Genomic DNA, 22,657 nt, shown 5'->3' with positions numbered 1-22,657 from the left:
ACTTCGTCAGTGCTTTCAGAGCTTCCTTGTCACGTCCTACTAAAGGTGAGGCCAATCCATGCATAGAGAAAACCCTGTTTCAAAGGTAACCCTTCATGTGTAAGTAAATTGGCTGAATTAAATATTTAGAAGCAGGTTTTCTTGATAGAGGAACACGTTCATATTTTCTTAATCGCTATAGGATTTATATCACCTCAGAAAAAAATCATGTCTCTGATCTTCTGGAGAAATTCCTCCCTCATCTTCAACTCTGGAAGACCGATAGTGACATGCATGGCATAGATACCACAATTTGACTCTCATATCTTAGTCTGGGAGTCTCTTTCCTTTTGGGTGCAGTAGATTCAGAGATCCTCTCTACAAGCCTAAGATCATGAAAGACATTACTAGTCAGAAGTTTCCAAGCACATAGAAGGCTAATTCTGGACAGAAATACTAAAGAAAACTGAGAAGGGAGAAACAGGGTAACTGGTTGGAGTATCAAACCCTGTTATAGATTAGGAACTGGTTAAAAGCCAGAGAAAATATAGTAGCTTTTTTTTTTCATGGGAAAATTTTGCCAGTAAACATAGCTGTGAACAGATGTTCAGATCAATATTAGTCTAGTTCAGTTCTGTGAAGTAAACAGAGGAGAGACATGAGGCAGGGAAAGAAAATGCCATACTGATGACACAGGTCATAGTAGGGTTATGGAGAAAGCCAAAATAAACAAGGGTAGTGAAAAATTAAAATGGAGACAAAGTAGTAAGGGGAAGAAAAAAAACAACATGTACCTATAATTTCTGATCAACACGTCACATTTCAGTGAAAAGATTTGCAGGCTATCACTCTGCAGCTCACTAAGGGGCTCCTGTTCAGTGCTTACCTGAAATAGGCTCATTAAGAAGGAATAAGAGAACTGAAAATGTAATGCTTTTACATAAAATCATGATACTGAACACTATATGAAAATTATGTTCAGTTTCTTATTTCACATCAAGGAAAATTAATAAAATGAGATCTAGGAAAGGGAAGTCCTGACACAGGTGGCTGACAGGTCCAGAGTTCTTGTTTGAATGCTGTACTTCACAAGAAGCCTATTTTCACAATATATTTTCAGATAAAAGCATGCATTAACTTTCTACACTCCTTTCCTTCTCTCCTGTTTCCATGTTAGGAAATTCTAGAGTCAGCAGGAATGCAGCAAACAATGAAACTAATTTCAAGAGCTACAAAGTAAAACAAGGAAAAACAATGTCTGTCTGGGCTGGTCAAATAATTCTGCATGATTATTCATAAAAGAAAAAGATACATTTCTTTGGCCATCTCTGCAGCCATTTTCATCACATTTAAGTACAAAAATCTGCAAATTAGTGTTTATAGAAGGATTTTTTTTTTCATAGAAGCTAAGCATTTGAAAGGAAAACAAGCATTTCAAATTCATAAACATGGAAATAAATTTAGAAACACATACTCAAAGAATTCTGCCTATTGCAGAAAGGCATTGGCTTAAGACAAAACCAAGCAACCCCAAACAAAAATACCTCTATCCAGTATCTGGACACTTGGTAAATAATTTAGCCCGGAGATTCTTCCTTGCATAAATGTTACCATAAGTTACTTTTCCCTTTTCTGTGGCAGGCGGGGAAACAACCGACAGAAAATCACTCCAGGAAAGCCACTTTTCTCAGTTAACTATCATCTCTGGGGAGAAAATTTTAAAAGAGGAAAACAAATCATAGTCAGAATAACAAAAAAAACTACCCAGTCTCTTTATCATTATCACTCAAGTTTGCTCAAAACACCCTTTGTGGTTCAGTGTTCAGTGGATGTTGGAATCTATTGACTAGTCCAGTAGTGCTTAGTGCATCACACACTCAAATTCATTTCCATCTTTGGATACATAAGCCTCATCTTTGGTGAACACCCCAGATATAACAGGAACATGTAGAAATAATCTTCCACTTGATGTTGTTCAACTCAAGGGTAAGATATTTGATTACTCATTGTGCTAAGAGTCGGAGGGAAAGAACAACTCTGTAAATAGGTACATTCACTTGGGAGACAACCCCTTGGTCTCAAAGAAGGTATCATTCTGGGGGATAGGTTTATGCATGGATTCATGCATCCTTCAACAGCAGATGGAACAAAGTCTGTGGTCAGTGACCAAATCTCACAATTAGAAGATGAATAAAACTTTCCTCATCTTCCCTCTGGCTTCTGCTTAGTACCATTAGCTTTTTATGAAATTGTTCAGTCTGTCTTCTAAAAAAGTTTTCTTTAACACTAAACATAAATTTCTAACTTTGAAAAGGGAGGGAAAAAAAAATCCTTATGTCAGTACAACTTTTTTCTTCTTTTCCTCTGATTAATGGCTAAGCAGAGCTCATACCAGAGCCTTGCTAATTTCCAGCTGCTTTCTGTTTCCCACTGTTGGATTCAAATAAGTCTCATTATCTCATTTAATTTCTGAGTGTGACCACAAACAGTTCCCCTTTTTCCTGGATGAGATGGAGGACCAAACAGTCCTTGCAGAAGAACTTGGCCCTCAACTGCTACTGCTTCTCAAAAATCCCAAGTGTAGATGAGGTGTGTCAAGGGACTGACACAAGCCAGCACTGCTTTGTGAATTCAGCCTGAACAAAGGTCTGGTAAAGCCTCAAATAAGGTGAAACTATGACCATGAGCACATCTGAGCAATGGAGTAATACCTGAGCTTGTTAATCTTTTGCTATGGGAGACAGCCTGGCTACTTTCCTTGTTTTCTAGCTAAAACTATTAAGAGAGTTTAAGAAAATATATGGTACTCCAGAGACCTAGAAAAGCAGCTGGCTTTGCTCTAAGCTAAGCAAAAGTGTTGGCAGATTTAAAGTGGCTTCCAGCTCAGAAAGAAGTCAGCATGCATTAAATTCCTGTGTCCCATGCAGTGACTTGAGGAATCACAGAATTGCTCAGGTTGGAAAAGACTGTGAAGATCATCAAATCCAACCATACTACCCTAACTCTAAAAACCCACTGCAAAATCACATCCCTGAGCACCACATCCAAATGGTTTTTAAACACATTCAGGGATGGTGACTCATCCACCTCCCTGGGGAGCCTGTTCCAGTGCTTAACAACCCTTTCTGTAAAGAAGTTTTTCCTGATATCCAACCTAAACCTCCCCTGGCACAACTTGAGGCCATTTCCCCTTGTCCTGTCACCACTGAGAAGAGACCAACCCTGCTCTCACTGCAATCACCTTTCAGGTATTTGAAGAGAGCAATGAGGTCTCCCCTCAGCCTCCTGTTCCACAGACTAAACAGCCCCAGTTCCTTTAGTCACTCCTCATAGGGCATATTCTCCAATCCCTTCACAAGACTTGTTGCCTTTCTTTGGACCTGCTCCAGCACCTAAAGAGGCTGAGTTGCACTAACTGCTTCACTAGCAGGACAGCAGAGTCATTTTCTCTTATTGGTGGTATCGAGACAGAAGGGCACTAGTACTTAGTTTAAAAAATGAGTGACAAACCATGAGATTTTTCACTCACATGACTGTGGCACTCACTGCTTCAGGCCAGTGGAAAAATCTCAGCAGCCCAAAGCTAAGAAACACAGTCAGGTGAGGAAATGTACCAAGTTAGCACAGCTATGTTCTTCCATGTTACCTGCTGCAAGCAGGCAAAGCTAAGAAAAAATTTGAGGTCCCCTTATGGCAAAGAGTCAAATCCTATTTTCCTGATATTTAGGACTTGATAATCCACTGGAAAGTTCTTAAAAGAAAGTTCAAAATTTGATTGATAATAAAGGCTTTCTGTTCTTGAACAGAAAGTATAATAAGTGTGCTGGTCTAAACTCATGTTAGATATATCAAGTCCTTAGGTCTCCTCCATCGGCTGCAATCTTATAATCTATTCCTTTGATGCTGAACCAATCTTAAAACACTTTAAAATCAGAAGTAACAATATGAGTGGAGGGCTAGTCACTAGGATTTTAATTTTAACTACTCCCCAGAAGGAAAGAGTAGATGTAGTACTTATGGATGTGGTTTAGTGGGCAATATTGGTGGTAGGTAGATGATTGGACTAGATAACCTTTGAGGTCTTTTCCAACCTTAATGATTCTATGAAATAACTGAAGGAAAAGCTTACTGTTATTATCTTTCCTCTCCTTCCTCATGAGGTAGGAGGTTACAAACGTAAGGCAAATACAATATGGAACAAGTTGTTAGATGCTGTTGTTGACACTTGGCTGAAAAACAAGCTTCAAGACACTTCTATTGCATTCAGCCACATGCTAACTGTGCATGGTTTTTCAGTGGCACAGGTTTATACTAAGTAAGAGAAACCCGGAGTGCTGTAAGGTAAGCAAATTTGTATTTGTAAGAGCAGCTCAGTCTCTCCAAAAGGTGACAATATGTTTCTTCACAGCAAGTGCTAAAATATTCTCTTTTCTACTATCACTGCTACAAAAACTAAAAAGACTGACAAAAGTTGGAACTTTCCTGTCTAGTAAAAATAATGTTAGTTTTCCAGAAAAGCTACAAGAACCCATAAAACACAGTGTCTGAAATAGTGGTATAGAGGGGCACCCACTTCAAAGGCATAAAAACAAACCCCACAAAGAATAAAGTCTCTGAGCCAGACAGTGAGGTTTAGATTAAGCATGTGTAATATTAAGTAGAGAATGTGTAGAGAACATACTTTGAAGCATCTTTGAAGTTTTTCCAGCCTTTCATCCTTCTGAACTCCTTCCATGTCAAAAAAACATGACTGTATCCATGTGATTCCTGACATGTAGCGTTAGACCAAAGCCACGCAATTACAAGACATGCTCTCTAAAAGTAGTGCAGATGACTCTGCAGATGACTCTACAGAAGACACTAAAACTTCTCTTTAAAGACTATGAAGATTTTTTCTTAAAGCTATAGCACATAAAAATCTCAAGCAGCCTCCCTTCTATACTTTGAACTTCAACTAAGATTAGTCTGAGAGCAGCTTCAGAAAACAAGGTCTCTTCTTACCTTCATCACAAAAGATATGTGCAAGCCCACCTTCTTTTACTCAAAGGTCAGCATTTCAAGATAAACGTCACCTAACTCGCTCTGTCAAAGAAATAAATGAAGAGTCGTATTCCAGTAACAGACTCACTGTTTACACCAAACACACACTTGGGTATGCCGTCTGCAGACTTCATAGGTTGTTTGTTTTTTAAATAAAAACATGAATTCCCTGAGGCTGCAAAGCTGAGAGTTTTCATGGGACTTTTAGTGCAAGCTGAGCTCTGCAAATTTGCACGGTAATCTGCTCATGTAGGCAGGAAAAAGCGGTAAAAGCGCATAAACTAGGGAGAACGATACGCAGAGTAGGGCATGATGTAGGACACTAATCTTTTCTTTCAACAGGTACTGAGCCATGCTGTGACCTGGAGTACCAAAGCACACACCCAGCAAATTGGCAATAACAGTGTTATCCTCCGTAAAGATGAACAATAGCAGCAGATGTGATACTATACCACGAGCTAATATGCAAGTTTGTACTTCTGACACTTAAAGCTAATAGATGCCCTGCCAGGATATCAAGGTTTCAAAGCCCGTGCATTTGCAGGATAACAGAGACACAAGACCTCTGGATACATTTCCAGGTTTTCACCTCAGCACGCTCTCATTTAGCTCTCTGCGTCTCCTAAAGCCCGTTTCTCTCTTTGTTGTCCCTTCTATAACTTCATGTCCTCTTCCGTGAACAATTCAGCCTTTTCCTCCTGGTGGTTCTTGCTCTTCCTTCTCCCCAGAAGAGAATGGAGATGGGGGGAAAAACCATGGTCCTTATGCAGGTGACAGAGTTTCTGAGCAGCAGCATTCTTCCTAATGAATTCTGACCTCTGAACATCATTAGCAGCTTCTTGTAACTACATCAAGCTTTCATAAGCTCTAGCTCTGTTCTAGTTAAAAGGTAACGAAACCTCAATACCCACACCCCTCTTCTGGTGCAAAGCAATGACATTAACAGAAATTAATAATTAGATAACTGTTTGTACCCTACAGTCTCAGCGCAGACTATTCAGTCAGGCCAGCCTACAGTAACTGCATCAGCAAAGAGATGTGCTGAAGTGAAATCAATGGATATAAATGCTGCTTTCTGGTGACCTGCATGAACCGTTCTGCTTTCCCTCAAGCAGGACGCTAGCAGCAGGAAGCCTGGTAATGTGGTCATGCTTCAGAAGACCCATAGAAAGAAAAAAAGATGTACATCTTTGCAATGCTTCCAAAGCTTAAGTTTCCTGCATCAAGTCTTGGAAGACTGCATCATCCCCACAAAGCAGCATCTATATTCACAAAGTCCATACAGTCCTGAACAAGGCCCCAGGATAAAGAGATCAGCATAGAAATTTCATGCGATACAGAAAATTGGATATGTATTTGAAACCAAAGGGATTAAACAAGAGTCCTTTGCATGTGTTCAGAGGACTTCCTAGCATCATACTAACACACACTGTTCTCACCTTTTCACAGAATTAGAGCCTCACTTTCTCTCCTGTTTCATTTTCTTCTTTTTGGCTAAAGTTCTTGCTTTCCTTACCGAGACTAGAATTCAGCCTAGAGAACTCCCGCTATCAAAGCAAGAATTCGTGTTCAATTTGTTGTGAATAAACTCGCAATATTGTAATGAATGTTGGCAAACTACTTCTGCTTAAAACAAACAAAACGCTGCATTAAGCTTCCTTTTTCAGCCTTACCTTTTCTATAAGACCTCGAAAGCAGAGATGCCGAAACTTCCAGCAGTGCCTCACAGCATCTCAGTGCCTTATCAGTAAGCTCAGGAAAGACAGGAAATGAAAATACACACTGACCATCAACCTTCCTGTGATCTGAACCCATTAATAAAGGTTATCATCCTGCATGTCACAGACTTGATGAACTGATTCACAACAGCTTTTACGTGTTAAAAAGATCTGTTGCATTCAGCCTTCTCTCATCCAAGAGCACAAATTCTGAAGTCAGTGATAATTCCACCCTCTTTTCACAGGAAAATCTCCAGAAAGTCTGTATTTTCTCTGAAGGGTACTGCCTAAAACTTGGCACGTCACTACAGCAATGGCCTTGATCATGTTGAACATAATGGAAGTACAGTCTGTATTTTGCAGGCAACATAAATGTTTATTAATTGGTGTGACATTTGCTTCTTTCCCATGCCAGAAAATTTAGCATGAGACTTCTGATTCATATCACATGCCAATTCCCCCATTTCCCCATCTTTTTCAGGAAGCTTTCTGAACCATGCAGTATTAACCATCACATATTTGCTCAAATGATTGTCCCAAGTGAATTTAATACATACATTTCCCTCTCTAAATTCAATCTTTATTCCTTGATTGTATCCTGAGTTTGTCAAGACTGAAAGACTATCTCAATAATAAAACTAATCTGCCTGCTCCTAGCTTGCTTTTAAAATTTTAGAGAATAGGCTAGCTCGATATACCACTCAGAAGACCCTTTGGAACCTCATTTGATGTCTTTGTTGGGAGATATACCAGATTAATTTTCTGGGCATAATTATCCAACTGGTTTGGCATTTCACCCTGTAATTTAATTTATATGCATATTTGTGGAAGTGTCATGCAAGGGAGTAGCAAAAAGCCCTACTAATCTCAAAATGTGATATCTAATGCTTCTACTTTATCCACTCTGTCACAGAAGGGAACTGTGTTGAACAAATGAACCATGTCAGTGGCTACTCATCGCTTTGATGATTTTCCAGGAGTTTACAGATGGTTTGATTTTTTCCTTTCCAGAATTTTTCTCGTAATTGAAGTTAAACTGGCAAGTCAATAATGCTACAAATTCCTTTTTCCATAACCCATTCTTTTCTTATTCTTTCATACTTCAGCACTTCTCAACATTTTCTCAGAGATATGCAATTCGAGCTTTACAAATGGAAAATCAGAGATCCAGCTGAAGAAAAGGTAAAACTCCATAAACCCAGACAAATTTGTCTGTATTGGTAAAAAAGAGTGCCAAGGACCACTCGTTGGGCTCCAGGGCCAAATAGTGCAGACTGATTCACATCCATACAGCCAAAAGCGACCCCCAAAACGCTGTTGTTATGTCCAAGTTGCAAATTATTGGTAGCCAGTCCTGGCTCAGAGAAACTCTGATATATTTTGGCCCGTATTAGTCCACAAAGCTCCACAGGTGGTTACAGTCCCCATGGTCCATTGATAAAGCAGATGGTAGGGCATGAAATCATTCATTACACCTTGTTCTGTGCTTCTAAGGCTGGAAATCTGTGCTGGGCACTGAGTGTGACAACATTCTGCCATCTGCCATTGGTATCATGGCTATTTCTGCATTCTCTCTTTACATTTGTCAGACATCTTTAGATATCTTATGTGGTCTATTTCTAGTACTGCCTCCTTCTTCAGGCTGGAGCCAGGCAGGCTGCCCTCAATTAGGGGCTTCACAATGTGTTGATTTCATCTACAGCTGGAGTTATTTGGGTCAATAGCACTGCTTCTTGTTGGGATCGAATTGGAAGGACATTCTCTTTCTGCCTAGAATTACAGGTTGTTGCTGATAATATTTCCTGTATACTATAACACAAAAAAACATTGCTTTCCCTCTCTGGTAATTGGTCATAGTGCCCATTTGCAACAACCACTGTTTCAGTAGAGTATGTGTCCAGCTGGTGGACTGCAAGGTGGTGAACACTGAGGGGAAGCCTAGAAAGCCATACTATCAACTGTGCTTTTAGTGTCATTGCCTTCTGCACAACCGAAGATGCTCATCAACATTCTCATGCAAGGCAGAGGGGTCACAGCAGAAGTGGACTTTCCAGTTTCCATATATCCTGCCAGGCCTTACTGACATAGATGGCTTTGCATACTTGTCTGCCTCTTCTAATTCCAGGACTAGAAGTGGCAATTTGGATGAGGCATGTTTCCACTAAAACCCTCACAAGCACTTTGTAGCATTCACCCCTCTATCCCCAGACAAGCATAGCTCCTCTTCTGCCTATGCCTTGCCTTTCCACAGTCCCAACTGTTAACTCTTCTTTTTTATGAGTCATTCTGGCCACTGTTATAACTCAGGGTCTACATTCACATCCCCTTTTTTCTCTTCTTCACATATAACCTGCTACCACCCCTACTCATGTTTTTTACTACACAAGTGATTGCCAGCATCCTACCAGCAACAGCCCCTGTAACTCCACTGTTGAAAGGCTATGACACAGCTTTTAGCATCTCCTCTTTCCAAATAATCTCTTAAAAAACTGTTTCAGCAATGAAGGGAAGTGAAAGAAAAGAAACACGTATTTAGTTGTTATTTCAGTAGATATCATACAGGTGTGCATGGTAACAGGTAGGTAAGCAAAAGAGACATATTGGATCCTTCCTAGGTCCTGTTTCAGCAGTCTGGATCCTCAGTACCCAGGATATTAGCACTGCACAGCCAGGCAAACCTCTTATAACACAGGATACATCCCACCTTACCCTAATCAAACTACTTTGTCTCCCAGAATAGCCTGTTCTCTGAGCAGGGACTGGTCCTGTCAGAGACATTGTCTGGGTCTATATGAGCAGCACATTCCTCGTGATTCCTTGTGAAACACTCCCGGAACAGAGCCAGGAGCTAACTCCCTCCTGTCAATATCTGGGGATCCTTTCAACCAGGGGAGAAAGCACAGAAACCATAACATGTTTTCCTACAGCTCTGCTCAGGAGTCTGCCATCAGGGGACATTGTCAATGCTGGTGACAGACTGTCCTCCAGTGGGTTGGTCCTTTCTCTCTAGTCCGTTACTCACACACTTATGGAGACAATATCAGGATCCAAAATGATTCTCTCTTTGGAGCCAAGCAGACATGGACTTAGAGCAGTCTGTAGATGTCTACAGAGATAGGCACAACCAACAATTGTCTTCTCATGCCCAGAGGTATGCGTACCTCTGAGATGCTTGTTGTTGTGATATGCCCACCAACAATATGCAAAGGAAGAAGGCTCTGGTAGGGAAAAAAGTCTTTGCTCCTGGGTCACCATGTCTGTACTGTCACTCATACATAATTGTTGAATGCGCATTGGTGTACTCATACTTGCAACTTGTCAGTGAAAAAGATTTGCATGTGTAAGTTTCTCTGATGGGATTCTGGGCCAGTGCTACACATCCCAGAGGGATACCAGAGCTAACAAACTGAACAGTACTGGTAATTGCAATTTAGTGCTTACATCTGTGTGTAAGCACATGTGTACATACACCTTTGTGTTACTTAGTCACTGCCCATGACTAACTCGCTGCTCAGCAAAACAGCACACCAAGCAGTAAGCTACCAATTAAGCAACGAATCAAGTCCTTCTGCCAAGAAACACCCGTATTCCAGAAGCAGTGAATTAACTCCTGCAGAACAACTTTAGAAGATACTTAGAAAATCCATGTGCAATTCTGTACATTAAAGACTTTTTAATTTAATTAAGCTGCTGCATCATTTAGAGAATGTACATCATCACCAAGGGGTAATTGCCAATACAAGAAAAGATATTTTCTTACAAAAAGAGAAAATATCAAAAATTCTCCTATTTTAAAGGTTTGAAGTTGCCAAGGATATTAGACAACTAATACAGTTACCAGAAAATACTACATATAAGAGTGGATAGTGTAAGCAGAAAGAGCATGGCAATTAGAAATACTAATTACTCTCTTTTCTTGGCTTCCATGCTGACCAAAGGTTTATCTGCTACATCATTGTAATGATAAGAACTGAATACAGTTTTGGAGTCTAAGCTGTCCTTCAGAAAGTGCTGCCATATACCCCTGACCCACTGACTTCAGATCTCTAACAGCAGAGAAATCTGTCTGCATTACTGTTGTAACTTGGGTTACAAGTAACGCAGAGCTCTTAACCATTAAATCTGGAGGTGCTTAGTGTCAGTAGAACACAGATTTTATTTATATCAACTGCAGAGCCTAAATGGGCAAGGTTTTGTCACTTTTCCTTCCTTATTTTAAAACTGTAAGTCTGTCATTACACCAAGTTACTGCCCAGCATCAGCTATAGAGGATTATGAATACGCCTCTGTACTAGAAGTTACACGCACAGTAGCCTTCACTCAAAACAAGCAAATCCTTTCCAGTGAAGGTCTCCTTCTGTCTTACAAGACAAGACACCTCTGAAACAGTTTCTGCCTGAAGACCACCAGTACATTTTTCATTCTAATAAAATACTTCAAAATATTTGTGCAGATGAAAAGTCTTAGCAAATGTGGCTCAGAATTGGTTTCTGTTTCAAGTATGATAAGTCATCTTTTTCTTAGTACACAGTAACATTTCATCAGCAGCAAAACATCTAATGGGAAGTCAAAAGTCAAAAATACTTCTCTTCCTATATTTCTGCTACTTTCAACAGAATTGGTATTTGCATAAATCTAAACCAAATAAATCTAATGTATTTTACCTAAGTAGATACCAACTCTGCATTACATTTGCAGTTTTCTTATTAATACAAATCTTAAAGACTTTCTCCACAAGGATGCCAGAGTGAATACAGGACAGGAATATCACTTATCTATTCCAAAAGGGATTTTGAGGTTTAGTATTTTTGCCTTTGGAATAACTGTAGTTCCTTCTTCTCTTCTTCATGTAGACAAGATTGCTATTTTTATTTATTTACACAAGTCTTGTCCTGCATAAGCTTTTCAAGCACGAGTCCCTGTTAAAGTTTCACTGTGTTAGAATAAGAGCCCTTTCACTCCAGAAATATTCTTTCCTTGTAGACAGTTACACCCAATTCATCTCTCAAGACAGATTAAAACCACAGACAACCCTCCAGTGTTTCCCATAAGGCCACTGTTTCCAGTCATCAGAACATTTTTTTGTAGTTCTCATCTACTTAAATTTTCTTGCATACCTACAAAGAAGTAAGACCTACAGACAATGAAACACCCCTACTTTCTACTTCATAAATGCACCTTGGAAGTACTGGAAAACTCCTCCTCACCCATTTACTTTAATTACTAAAGACAAGTACAGTGTGGAAAAAGCTAACACAAGTCTTCAAGAGCATCCTTTACCTTTTGATCTACCATTTTATATTCAGAGGGGCTCTTTCTCCTATTTAGGCAATTAAAGCAGTGGCATCCGTTATGTGAGAAGGATTTAAGAAGTTTAAGCTAAAGTTGCAAAGCATAGTAATAGCAGGAACAGAACTAACCTCTCCTGTGCAGCACTGCATAATATTCAATTACAAAGGGATATAGAACATAAACCTACATTAAAGGGTCATAAGCTGCACAAGCAACGTCTTTCTGAGTTCCTGATACAAAAAGCAAGAAATTCCTACAGCCAATTTCCAGTGAGGGAAGCAGAATCTTTTTTAGCCTGATCTAAGATTTACTATCCTTGTTTCATTTGTTACACAGTTCCACCACTTGCCACTAACAGGCAAGGCTGGAGCCTCTCTTTTCAGAAAGAGGTATGTTACTTCTCTTGGAATTACAGAATCATAGAATCATCTGAACTGGAAGGAACCCTTAAAGGTCACGTAGTCCAACTCCCCTGCAATGAACAGGGACACCTACAGCATGATCAGGTTGTTCAGAGCCCCATCCAGTCTGACCTTGAAAACCTCCAGGGACAGGTCTTCCACTGTTTCGCTGGGCAACCTATTTCAGTACCTCACTATCCTTATCATAAAAAAATTCTCTTTATATCCAGTTTAAATCTTCCATCTTTTACTGTGAAACCATTTCCCTGGCAGACAGTCTTCTCTATTGATCTTGAGAGCTAAACCGGAGTGAGGCAAGTTACCTGAGATTAAAAGTGGTTTGGTAAAAGACAAAAATCCTTAAATATTTAAAAACTTCTTTAAACACTTTAATCACTGTTACAGAAACATTAAATAAGTCATAATAATCATGTAAGTTCCAATTAGCTGGTAAATTATTTCAATACTTCAGCCACCAAAAAAAGTTAGGATTCTAAAATGATTGTTAAAAAAAGATTATTTGAAATTTTTTCTTATAGCATTATAGAAGTAAATAATCAACAAAGAAAGCTGCAAACATTAGTTTTAAATACCTTTTGAAAGATTTAAGAAACATAGCTGTTTGTTCCAAATATTAGTTGCAGAGACCTTCTCATTCTTTACAATCACCTGAAAAGAGGTTGTTGCAAAGTGGAGATCAGCCTCTTCTGACAGAGAACAGTGATATGATGAGAGCTAATGGCTTTAAGTTGTGCCAGGGGAGGTTCAGGTTGGATTTACGGAAAAACATCTCCTCAGAGAGGTGAGGCATTGGAACAGGCTGCTCAGCAAGGTGGTGGAGTCTGTGTCCCTGAAGGTGTTCAGGAAATGTAGAGATGTGGCCTTGAGGGAATGGGCTTAATGGGCATTGATTGTGATGGGTTGATGATTGAACTGGATGATCTTAAAGGTCTTTTCCAACCTTAACAGTTCTATAAATCTTTGATGCTCCCCAGCAACAGTTGGACTATCTGGAAGTATAAGTTTTACTCCAATTTCTGCAATGTTCTTTTGCACTGTGGAATTACAAATGAGTATTTCAGTTTCATTAAGATTAAGGAGGTCCATTTCACAAAATAATCAGGTAGATTACTGTGATCAAATGAAGAAAATTATCTCCCACTCTCTCATTCTTTCCCATTTAAGTTCAAGACTGTTGGAACATGAAGTTACAGCAAACACAGGAAATCCTTGGACACTGGTAAACCACAATTGATAATTGAAATGGATTGGATGTGAAACTAATTCCCCTGAATTATTTTCTGCTTAGACCTATTTTATTTAAATTTAAGGCACTTGTCCTCCCTTCAGTTCTCCTTGCAAAACGATATAGACAGCTATTCTTTATATTCCTCTGAACAGCAGACACAGGAAATAGGTGGACCAAGCATTTTGCTAGATTATACGGATCGATATATTTTGACTTCTGCCATATGACGCTGAATCAGAGTAACAGGCATTAGATTAAGAAAGATGCAGTGAGTATGCCTAATGCATTTCTGATTAATTCTAGATATGTGTCCATTCAGTTAAGTAATGAAAATAAAACGTTTCTTAATTGCTTTACTGATGTCACAGCTGGACACTTCTTTTGCCAGTTAAATTCTCAAATCAAGTAGGCTGCAAGAGCTAATGATCAGAGCCAAAGGATCACATACTGTAGCTTAAGCGTTTATCAGTTTTGTCATTAGAGCTGTTCAGTGGTCTGATTTTTTTTTAAACCTGTTGCCACAAAAAACAACCTATACAATAATTTCCCGCACATCTTTTATACCAGTCAGATGGACAGGATATCAATATGGAGGTTAATTGAGCAAGACAAATTGTGTGTCAGACCTGCTGACCTTTTCAGAGTTACCTTTGTAATCTAATGTTCCTGCTGGTCTTGTCATCTTCATAAATACCAAGACCTATCAAAACTAATGGAAAACATCCTGTACAGCAAGGAAATCTGCCTTTCAATCCACTGGAATTCCGTTTTGAGAGAGAGCAACGTAGCACCAAAATACATATATGAAAAGCAGTGCTACTAGTGATTGTGTAGTCTCACAGAGCTCATCTGTCAGCACCTCTCACTTCTTTCGTAAGCACCTTGTTACACCTTTTTACATCAGTAGTTTGAGCCAGCTAATCAGAATAGATCATAATATAACAGCTATGGAAACCTGTCATCTCCATTCCTCATCTTGACTGAGTATATCTGAAGTGCCCAACTAATCCAGTGAGGTTTTCTACATACCGAACTGAACTCCTCATTCACTTTTTAAGTTCTGAGGTTTACTTCCATGGCAAACAGGGTTGTATTTTGGTTTAAATTTCAGTGAAATAAATTCATCTGCTAAGTTCCTAAAAAAAAAAAGAAATTACTTTGGCCTAAAAGCATAACCCTTGTAGAAGACTACAAGTAAGTAGGTGCTAATAAACAGCCATAGAAAAGGGATCTGGACAAATGGTAGCTCAGAAATACTTTGCCATTCACTGCCTATAGTTTAAGTTCACTGATGGATTCGTATTCTACTATATGAAATATTACCCAGGGAGATCAAGTGAATTATTTGCTTCAGAATGCACGAAATTATGTTAAAAAAAATCACATTCTAAAACACAGAATTAATTTGCATTAAGGAATAATTAGATTTTTCTATTCTGAAATTGCCTTCCAGTAAGACTTTATATGCCTTTATGTTTAATAGTATGCAGGCAGGCAATTAAAATCAAACTCTACTCAGGATCAGATCAAAAAAATTACAATCAAGCCATAGCTGTTTGGTAGCATGCACACAAAGAATCTCGCAGTCTGCAGGAGCCCTGCCGATATTTGTGCTTGGTGAAGTACTCTGGCCAGCAAACCTGCAGTCCTTTCCAGGAATTCACTTTCTACAGAAGGAGAGCAAAGAGCTCCTCAACTTGTTAGCTTGTCCTGGGAGTGCTTCTGCTGTGACTATCAACAAGCAGTTGAATTATTGATGCCTCTGGTGTCATGCTGCTGAATTTCTGGCTCTGGAACTGAGCAGCCCTTTCTAACACAAGAACAAAGCAAAGCCCTCTCTGCCTAGCTTTTGATATTAATGTAATTTGTAGAATTTTACATCCTACATAGCAATGTGAGTAACATATGCCACAGAGATCTTATTTGCAAGAGCTCTGTTTGGGAAGGACAGGCAGGGGGAGCAAGTAGCATTTTCCTGACCTCATAGGAAAATGTAAAGTTTCTGCTGAAAAAAAAAACATACTGAAATAAACTGCTTGAAATTAATAATGATAGAAGTATATTGCATGCCTCAAATTTGTGTGTGTTGAATTCAGGCAGATAACATACCCCTTATTCATAGATCACGAGAAGTGTGCTCTAAAGCACACTATCTAGCTTAATTCTGTTTAAATAAAAACTGTATTTCTTCATTATTTGTCACCAAGAAATATGCAAAAAAGAAAAACCCAACTGTATATTTGTGAAAGGACTAATTGCTTGTAATTATGTCCTTACAAATACATAATAATTATTTAATTGATTTATTCTCATTGATGCAAATAAGCTAGCAAATTTATCTGTACAATAATTAATCCAGAGTTAGCTTTTGGAAGGAGTTCAAGGATGCTACTGAAAACCACTTCTGAACAAAGTACAAACAAAACATCTAAAGGCCAGAAGTATAAATTATTTCAGAAAGAGCTGCTTTCTTTGAAGGCAGGTCCATCAGTCATCAATAAGTAACACAACAGGAGCAGACCAGGACAACAAATTCCTTAGAGAGGCTGAGTAGGAAAATGAACTGTTTGTTACCTGTTTCACACCATTTCATGTATTTCTCCTCCAGCTCCTACCTCTATCATTGCCAGCAGAGGCCATCAGTTTGATCCATAGTATTGTAATCAGGTCTAAAACAACATTGCTGCCACAGGTAAGCAAAACAGCTTTACCTGCAAATCTGAGCCCTAACATCCCTGTGGATGTGCTTACTTACGGGTAAATATTCACCAGCTTGTTTAGACTAGTTTTAACTTGCATGATATTCCGTCTCTTAAAACATACTTTGATCAGACCAAGATATGTTACTAGAAAATTAGTAAGTATATACCATCACCTCCCTTCAACTAATTTTTTTTTTTAAAAGAGTTCCATGACTAATTTTTTAATACATGTTGAGTAATTGCCTATAGGATCATCAATAATTAATACTCTGATGGATCTTAATACTCCCAAACATTCAGCCACATGAAAACATCCATGAGTTCTCTTTAATTAAGAAGCTTTACTCAAAGCCCTGAAAACTCATTCTGGACTTGAAAGCCAACTTCCAAACCTTAAAACAGCATCAACTGATATAACTAAATCCCACTCACAGAACTGAAGAATTCTAGTCATCATCCACAAGCTTGTGCATCAAGAAATATGTTAGCTTCATAACACACGTAATGCCAAATTATTCTTTTATTTACCTACAGTTCCATGCAGTCTAATCACAGGTGCAAAAAATAAAGCTTTGTTCAAGATGCCCTTTATGTGATACAGCTAGCTTAGTGCAATTCTGAGTAGAAAGTCTGAGGTTCATCATCGGCAATCTATAGGCAAGTGCTATCGCATGATAAGAGGAGCACCACAAAAAAATGCACAAACAGGAGCAAAACCCACAATCATTTTGTTCAGCTATGTTTTTAAACAGGGCAAAACTTCTTTTCCAGCATCATTCAATATAAGTGAACACTAGTGAGGGAGAGTCCAGAGAGTACTGGGTGATCAGAACTCCAGAAAGTATAAGCAATGCATAAAGGTTTGCTGTTACGTAGTATTAGTAGAGACAGTCAAGAGATGACATTTAACTATTCCAGTAAGATGCAGCAATTAAAAGCAAAAGAACCAGTTCCCTCCGCCAGCTACTTATGTTCATCATGAATAAGCTTAAAATTGCATAGAATTTTTTTTCCAGGTATAGTTAGTCTTCTTTTGTATGGAGAAGGATCAAGTCTCAAGAGAGTTACAGCTTATTACTTTCTTTTAAACAAAATAGCTTATGAAACAAAATCATTTCCAAAGAACAGAAATCAGACCTTCAAATTTCATTTGTTAGCCTCTCTCAGTAGTTACTTCTCTGTTCATAAAGTGATCAATATATCTTCCTACAGGTAGCAAAGTGGAAACATTGCAAAGAAATCGAATTGCAAATCATTTCTCACCAAAAATAGGCAAGCCCAAACTATGTGATATGGATTTAATACACAATTACAAAAAAAAAAAAATTGGGGGGAACAAACAGAAACAAAAGCTGGTAAGGCTCTGGAGCACAAGTCTTATAGGGAGCAGCTGAAGGAATTGGGATTGTTTAGTCTGGAGTAGAGGCGGCTCAGGGGAGACCTTACGCCTCTCTATAGCTCCCTGAGATTGTAGCAAGGTGGGAGTTGACCTCTTCTTCCACATAACTAGCAATAAGACTAGAGGAAATGGCCTCAAGCTGCACCAGGGGAGGTTCAGGGTGGATATTAGGAAACATTTATTCTCTGAATGACCCTGAGTGGTCAGGTGCTGGAATAGACCGCTCAGGGAGGTGGTGGAGTCACCATCCCTGGAGATGTTCAAGAAATGTTTAGATGTAGTACTAAGGGACATGGTTTAATGGGGTTATATTGGTGGTAGGTGGATGACTGGACTGGATGATCTTCTCCAACCTTGGAGTTGGAGTTTATCAAACTCAAGTTCTATCAAACTCAATTTCTAAACATTCCCACCAGTTTTTCAAGCTGTATAAACCATTGTGGAAAACAGCACACTGAGAACCATACCTCATCTCCTCCTACCCCCATCAATATTCCAGCCAAACACACACTCAGATTCCCTTTGACCTGAAGATATGTTCTAGTTACAAAATTGAACAAGACAAAATATTTTTAGCAAGATAAAAAAGAGACTATCTTGGCATATCCATTAGCCTTGTAATTTTGGGCCTATATTTAGGTTTCTTCTAGGAGGAATTTGAAAATGGAAGGGAATTGGCTTCATCTCCTGTGGTTTATGTGACATTTTTAAACTGAAGTACAGAGAAACAATGGAAGACACTACTATAATCTATTTTACAAAAAGCTATAAATTCCCCTGCAAGTTCAACTCTTTGTTTCAAAGCTCCCTGGGTTTTTGCTGAAATAAATGACCAAACATGGAGTGATCAATTTAACCAGTTTTTGTAGAACAATATCCTCTTGCACAAGAGGCACTGTCTTCTCCTCAGTTTTTATTCTGACATCTAGAGAATTTATATAAACCCTCATATAGCCGTATCCTTCAGACTGTCCAATTTACTTCTACAGTTGAATTTCTTCTTTTCTTTGCAACACAGCTGTACAGGCTGGAGCTTATACCAAAACGAAATACTGTTTTAACCAAAGAAAGACAAGAACTCAAGGAAGAGAGAGAGCAGCTCATTATGTTCAATTGTATAAGCCCATAAGTTCCATTTCCACTTTTATTCAGCTATTCTATTGGCTCCATGTGGAATTATATATGTCAGCTCAACTTCACTCAAGAGTTTTAGGGTAAAAGTTCAAGAACAACTACTCGACTCAAGCCCCTTGAGATCTCAGTGACATTTGGGAAATGGCCATTGAGGGCAAGAGTCATATCTGCCAATTGAATGAAACACGTTCTCTTCTACTGTTAAGAGCTCTTGAAAATGTTATAGAATATTTTCCCCTTAGGCACGCAAATCTGAATTTTACATTAAAGGCTCTTTTATTACTTTCTTACAGTAGTTTATTACCTATGCTATTAAATTTCACTATTTAATTTAAAAAACTCCTATTTCTGGATCATCTGAACATTGCAAAACCAGTGAGGCACTTGAACAGGTTGCCCAGAGAGGTGGTGGATGTCCCATCCCTGGAAAAAGACAAGGTCAGGCTGGACAGGGCCCTGAGCAACCTGATCATGCTGTAGGTCTCCCTGTTCATTGCGGGGGAGTTTGACTAGATGGCCTTTAAAGACCCCTTTCAACTCAAATGATTCTATGAAAACAAGCGTTGGGATGAAGTACTTCTTCTAAAGATATGCACTCAGATGGAAGGCACAAAGAGGCACAGAGCCACCTTTCTCCTTACCTCCCTTCCCTCCGCTCCCTCTGTGCTGAACAAGCTTCTGGCTTATAGAAGATGTCATCCCAAGTACTTTTCCAGCTTCCCAGATGTTAAAAAAAAAAAAAAGGAAAACAAATTTACAGAACAGCATTAAGCCTTTGAAGGTGACTCAGGCATATTCAAGCATAGAGAAGAGTGATATGAAGGAAAGAGGATATATAAAAAAAAAGCCCATTTCTTTGTAAAAATACCTGTTTAAAGAGTAAGTGATAAATTTAAGGAAGTGATTATCCTGGAAGAACAAAGTCCACTTTTAACGTTTCTTTTGTCTCTCCAACTATAATAAAACATGAAAGAAAAGAAAAAAAACAAACCATACTGGAGTGCAAAACCAGGCTTTTGAAGTAACCAAAGTCCATCAGAACTGCAAAGCGCTAACTGTGGGAAAAAATCTGCATCTCTGCTAAGACTTGCTGCTAACGAGAAAGGAATAAATACAAGAAATGTTAATTCCTGTTATGTACTTATTTTCATGCATGTTTTTTACTTCTGGATTGAAGCACAGTAACTTTCCAGCTCAACAAGCCCATATCACAATGAGTGTGGTAGCAGTAGATGCCTCAGGTTGGCTTCTTAGAGTCATCTCATGTCCTGTAGCAGATGACTAGTTCTCAGCTGGGAATTGTTTCCTGCCAGACAACACAAGCATCTTGTAACTCATTTAAGCATTGAGCAGTCTAAGAGACACACGCAGTTAAGGAGACACATAAATATCTCTACTCCTCCTTCCTTGGGCTCAGTTTCTCTTGTTGCACTTAGTGCAGCCAGATTCCTGAGGTGAAGGAAGCAATATTCAGCAAAAGAAATGGCATGTGTAACGGGGTCTTCCTGCCACATGAGTCTTCCCAGCTTTCCTGCTACTCTTGTACCTCAGTGGGAGCCTCTCCTCTGGTCCTCATGCACCTGCCTATTTCTGTCAGACTTTCCTTCAGGGAAAGAAAAGGTGCCCTGTTAACACCTTATGCTCAAATAATGGTAGATTAGTGTTAACTCTCTTGCAAAAATGTTTTTCAGATAGTGACAAAGCAGAGTGGAACTGTGGAAAGCTGATATTACCCCTACCAAAGATGACTTCATCATTCCTGTAATCTTTTGGTTCAATAAAGCAAAGCCTTCTTCCTTTGAGCAGGAGGCATCCTCAACTACTTGAAAATCAGGAATACCAAATGCAACAAACCAAACAAAAAGGGATTCATCTCCTTTGGGTTATAACAGTCATTCTGTGTTTGCATGGTAGCTTTGACACACATTGGGTGTCTACAATGCCACCTGCAAGAGGGAGAAATGCCACATTGCCACATTGTAGAGTCAGTGACTTACTATGGCAAAACATTGTTATTGTTTTAAAAAGTAATTAGCAAGGGATGAATGCAATATTTGACTAAGAAAAGTACATTTCCAAGCAGTGCTCACAACTACGTACTGTCTTTACTATTGAGCTCAGACTGGTGTGACTGTGAACTCATTGGTAAGGAAGGGACCAGCTGTCTATGTTTGTGTTAACCTAGTAGCAGGTATAGTCAGGGACAGTTAAGGACTGTGGACACTCAGTATCATTGAATAAAGATGATTGATGCTTTGCCTGTTCCTCATTCTGTTTGTTCACTCACTGCTGACATAGGGTTTTTCTTAGTTCAGAGACAGGACAAGCCTATAAGAGGCAAGTATCTCACTCCTTTAACTGTCTGGTTATTTGACAAGTTGTTTTCTTTTATTTAGAAATATCTCTTTCATCTCAGTCACAGCACTCTCCTTTCTCTGCTCAAAGCTCCACTTACCAGCTTCAGGCTCTGTAGTGCACAAGCCCCTCCAGATCCTCAGCATCTTTATGCTTCTCCCCACATGCCTCAGGCAGTTTTCTAGACTGGTGTCTTCAACCCAGGACTTCATCAAGGTATCAAAGGCCCTCCCATCAACTCTCACCTGAAAAATGGCCACTACTCGCATCCCTGTATTGCTTTTTGGAGCACTTCCCTCCCTCCAGAGTTGAGTTCAGCAGCAGAGCTTTCACTAACCTCCTTTACTGGTAGCCACTCCTCATCACACACTCCCTGACTTTCTGTTTACCAGGGCTGGTCTATCTGGGAAGAGAGAAGGCAGTGCCAGGAGTGAATCATACCTGGAGGTTCTGCTGCCAAAAGGCCTGCCCAGAGCAAGGAAAAGGAGCTAGGTAAGAGAGGGGTGTCTGCAGCTTGCTCTGGAGGTGGGAAGACTCAGGAAAGCTCAACAGCTCCTCCCAGCTCCAGTGGTAACTGCCAGCAATGCAACCAAGACATTTACATAAGCAAATACAGTTCTGGCTCTTAAACCCCCACAAAAAGCTAACGACTACCAGTCTTACTGGATGGGATTCCTTGCCCATTCAAAACATTCACACAACCTCTAAAGCCAGAAATTGTTTAAAAGCATACTTTTTTAAATTAAATGTGTCATCATAGGATGATGGGTAAACTGAATGGTCTTAGCAGTCTTTTCAACTTCACATCCGTATTGTATAAGGCAAAGGATATAGCTGCCACTAACCAGTTTTTGGATCACCCAAGAAACATATTGGTCACAATCTGGTAATAAAGAAGAAATAGCTTACCTGTTTCCAAGGAAAAGGGCTCACTGAAAAACTCCCAGAGGAAGAAGCCTTCAAATAAAGATGCTCCCCCTTTGGCTGCCAGCCCTTAAATGAGGTTAGGAATTGCACAGGCAATTGCTTGCACCTGTGCTCCCAGGGCTTGCCACTCCCCTTCACCAGGTGCTCAGTCAGAACCAGGTGTTCAGGCTGTGACCTAACAGTTCCCTTACACTCCACCCCTTCATGGCATGAACCAGTGATTGATCATTTTGGGGGCAAGATTTCCTTTACAGTCTGGTTCATAATTGTAGTTGCAATGCTGATACAATTTTTACATTTGAATGTTCTGCCCAGCTTCCTTTGGAAAAGGTATTCAGAAGTCTGCCATTAAATGTATTTGAAGAGCAAGATGTCTTGATAATTCTTCAGTGACACTGAAATTTCATGCTTCTCCTGCCTCCTTTGGTCATCCTGGCAGACTGCAAGTCTCAGGAGGAGGA

The 22,657-nt window shown here is 39.4% G+C and overlaps 1 long non-coding RNA gene across 4 annotated transcripts; it reads right to left on the bottom strand.

Annotated features, from left to right (window-relative positions):
- On the bottom strand, window positions 567-22,314 carry LOC110398642. 4 transcript variants are annotated; one of them, XR_002438515.1, is made up of 5 exons: window positions 22,179-22,314; window positions 21,607-21,672; window positions 21,370-21,514; window positions 19,556-19,630; window positions 567-1,683 (listed from the first exon to the last, which is right to left on the bottom strand). It is a non-coding gene; the product is annotated as an uncharacterized LOC110398642 (long non-coding RNA). The 4 variants fall into 4 exon arrangements; XR_002438514.1 differs by lacking the exon at window positions 19,556-19,630 and adding an exon at window positions 4,981-5,061; XR_002438516.1 differs by lacking the exons at window positions 567-1,683; window positions 19,556-19,630 and adding an exon at window positions 20,024-20,220.

This window comes from Numida meleagris, chromosome 4, assembly GCF_002078875.1.
Source record: "Numida meleagris isolate 19003 breed g44 Domestic line chromosome 4, NumMel1.0, whole genome shotgun sequence".
In the NCBI taxonomy this organism is placed as follows: Eukaryota; Metazoa; Chordata; class Aves; order Galliformes; family Numididae; genus Numida; species Numida meleagris.
This window is presented reverse-complemented; position numbering and strand designations above follow the sequence as displayed.